Here is a 3680-nt window from a genome sequence, read left to right as displayed (position 1 = left end):
TTAGAGGCCATTAGACTGACACTGATAGTTAAAATATTAAGGATGATATTACTGCATAAGAAGGTATAGAAATTGAAAAAGCCCATCATAACATCCATTCACAGCAAACATTATCTATAGTTTTCTCATTAAATAGTAAACATCAATTTCCTCTCAGAAATCTATTCTCCTATACTCTGAGCTTATGACATTAGGTCAGATAGATCCCACCCCTTTCAGAGATGGGTTCTGATTAGACTAAACCAGAAACTCTCCATTCTGAGTGGCACTCCTAAGGACCCATTGGAGATATTTGGCCATTTATGGGGCTATTTGGAGGAGGAGATACTACTGGTATATTTTCCCTAGGTAAGGGATGCCAAATACCATACAATGCCCAGACATTACTGCACAAAGCACTGTCCTACTCAAAAAGTCCATTGCCATAACTTGCTAAGACAAAGGCTGCAGGATGATGTGATTCAATCTGCTGTTCAGCAGGCAGGGAAAGCCAAGACTGCAAAAATGGTACCTGGCCACATCAGACAAGGAGAGAAAGAAGATTGTTTGGGAGCTTATGCAGGTGTCCTGGCTTGCAACCCAAGATGTGCAACTTCCTGGAATGGAGAGACCTCAAAGTTGTCTATAATATATATGCCAATCTCTACTTCTGCTGCACAATCAAGGACCAAGACAATGAGCTCATCACCCTTGGAATTAACCCACAGATATGTGGAGCTCCTGGACAAATCCTTCGGCAGTGTATGTGAGCTGGACATCATCTTTAATTTTGAGATGGGTTACTTCATCTTGGATGAGTTCTTGATGGGGGGTGATGTCAAGAAGAGTGTACTAAGGGCTACTGAGCATGCTGACTTCTTCAGGAAGAGAATGAGTCACCATGCAGCATGATAGAGGATATGGGTCTAGCATAGCCCCACCTAAGCCACATGGGGATGTGGGGAGCTGGTGGAGAGGCAGGGTACAAGTGGCCCTTTTCTGGATGGGACTCAGCTGTATCTACTCTGCTATCTCACCTTTTCTTGGAGTGAGATGTAAGCTCAGGACCCTCAAAAAGTCTCTTCTTTTCCTACCTCCTACCTCTTGTTTCACCTTTTCCTACTCAAAGTTTTTGGAGCTAGGAGGCAGAAAAATATGACCATGACCCAAGACTGGGGTGCTATTTGGCTTTCACTCTCTGCTTTTAAAGAACTATTACTCAGAATTTCCTAACCCCTTATAACTGTAAATATATAAATATATTTTAAAAAAATGAATTTGTGCACAGAACACACGTGTGTGTGTGTGTGTGTGTGTGTGTGTGTGTGTCCCTCAGCCCAGCCTGCACCCTCTCCAATCTAGGGTCCCTCTCACAACCCAGGACTGTTGGCTCCCAACAGCTCACCTGCCTGATTGCCCACAACTGCCCTCCCCTGCCGACCATCTTGTGGTGGCCATCTTGTGTCTACATGGAGGTGTCCATCTTTGACCACATGGGGGTGGCCATCTTGTGTGTTGGAGTGATGGTAAATTTGTATATTACCTCTTTATTATATAGGATGTCAGGTTAAAGAAAAAGGTTTTCAGGGCTTTTCTTGTCTCCTTGCCCCATAACCTACCTCCACCCCTCCCATCCCCCTGAAGCCAGCCAGGGCAACTTCTTTGCCTGGGAAGGGGGCATCTGTGTAGTGACTGAGTCATCCTTTCCCCTCATCTGTACCCTCCCTTCCTTCTTGGCTACAGTAGAGCCTCTGCCCAGTGCCAGGAGAGGAACAGCATAGTTACCTTTTTTTTTTCCTAACCACTTTGAGGGTGGGTTGGAGGAAGGGCAAGCTTCATAGGAGACTGGGCCCTATCCTTGCTTCACTCCATATTCTGGGTGAGGCAGAAACTAAGGAGGTGGTGGGGTGGGCAAGTATTTGACTTTATTTCTTTTCCTCTAAAATAAAAGGAAAAGCATTTCTGAGGGGGAAAACCATTGCCAGGCACTGACCTATGCTAGTCAACATACTCCACTCAATGTCATGCTCTTCTGGATAAAAATCTGAACCATGATAGCCAACATGTCACTAAAAATGTACTCTGAGCCTTCACAGATAGTGTTCGGTAAGTTTTCCTTTAGGTTTACCTTTGGAAGCTCACAGTTTTGACTCTGTTCCTACCTTTTTGCTAGAAGATTTTTGTAAAATCTTCCTCAGATGGAGGAAGAGAATCGAGTTGAACTTGAAGAGAAAGCATAACTGGACCTTGGAGACATATTCTGAGCCTCAGAGTGAGGCCCAGCCTATACCTGTTACTTGAGCCAATACATTTTCTTTGTGCACAATCCAACTGAAAAGCTATTTTCAACTGAAAGAAAAATATATCAGAAATAGAACCATGAATAAAGAATACTGGGAAATATAAAAATGTAAAGTAGAATCAGAATAATAAGACAGAGAGGGAGAAAGAACGAGCTATAACCAGTAATATAGAACAACCAGGATGGAGTGATTTTACAAAATTCAATGGAGAAACATTTTTAAAGAGAAATGGTCAATGGTGTCATCTGCTGCAGGATAATGAGACTTGATGAAAACTTTTATGTATGGCAATAGAGAAACCCGTGTCCAGATCTGCCAGCTCAATTTCAGGTGCAGGCACCAGATGGTAACTTTACTACAATTGCTTTTTGGGCCCATTCAGGTCGTACCTGTTTTCTAATAACATGATGAGATTTTTCACACAGTGCATCACAAGGACATACAAAGGATGGGAAATTACTGATATGTTTTTCTGATTGAAATGTATAGAGTTCACAAAAATAATGAATCATAAATCCATATACACATAAATATATGCATGCTGAACATAAACTATGCTAACTACTATTCACATTATAGTTAACTGGAGGGTTAATGCCAAACTATCCTTATTGGGAAATTAAAATAACACCAAGTATAGTCACCCTGGGAAAGACCTTCACCTGGTCTGCATAGAGAGCTTCTCTTTCCCCTCTGTCAATCACGGTATCATATACTGCTCCCCAGTGGTGTTTCAACTCAACTATGAGGCATGGCGACCAATGGCCAAGTTGTCACTTTCTTACATAACCTTAGAGTAAAGAAATACAAGTTGGTTATATATTCTGAAAGATGCAAAAAGAGACAATTCTAGTAACTGGTTAGGAAAAAATAAAGTTTCCACAGGAGGCTGGAAGAATATTTTGCTTGAATTCAAAGGAGAATGTATGACACATGGCAGGTGGGAGGAAGAGTTCAGGAAAACAAAATGAAGAAGGGTCTGACTGCAAGTGATAAGAAATATATTTTCTTCCTCCAGTGTTTGATCTGTGGGTGAACCACAGGTTTCTAAGTAAGCAAGTCTTGCTAACTAATTGCTGAGACAGTCAATGCCTGGTGTTCTGGGATAAGTGAGAAATCTCCAGGAGATCACAGCGGGAGCATAGGAAAGTTAGAAGGGAAATGAGGAAGCAAAAATGGCATAATTCTTCAATACTAAGCAACTGCAAACTAGGTCAAACCCACACAAAGTCAAGAACGTTGTAATAACAGGGGAGAAATATGGCAAATCCTCATACTAACTAGGGAGTTAATGATGAATTATGTTAATTAAACTTATTAATATAATCCTGGGGTGTCCCTTGGAAATTCAATACCTGGAAAAAGTCATGCAAAAACACACAATTATTACTCAAATCC

The 3680-nt window shown here is 41.5% G+C and overlaps 1 pseudogene across 1 annotated transcript; it reads left to right on the top strand.

The window, feature by feature from the left end:
* Positions 1-460: 460 nt before the first annotated feature.
* Positions 461-914, top strand: LOC311624731 (AP-1 complex subunit sigma-1A-like; annotated as a pseudogene). Its single transcript has one exon. The product of its transcript is annotated as an AP-1 complex subunit sigma-1A-like (transcript).
* Positions 915-3680: the final 2766 nt, after the last annotated feature.

This window comes from Pipistrellus hanaki (genome assembly GCF_964339955.1).
Source record: "Pipistrellus hanaki genome assembly, chromosome: 6".
Lineage (NCBI taxonomy): Eukaryota > Metazoa > Chordata > Mammalia > Chiroptera > Vespertilionidae > Pipistrellus > Pipistrellus hanaki.
The sequence above is the reverse complement of the archived record's forward strand: the minus strand, read 5'-3'. Positions and strand labels throughout refer to the sequence as shown.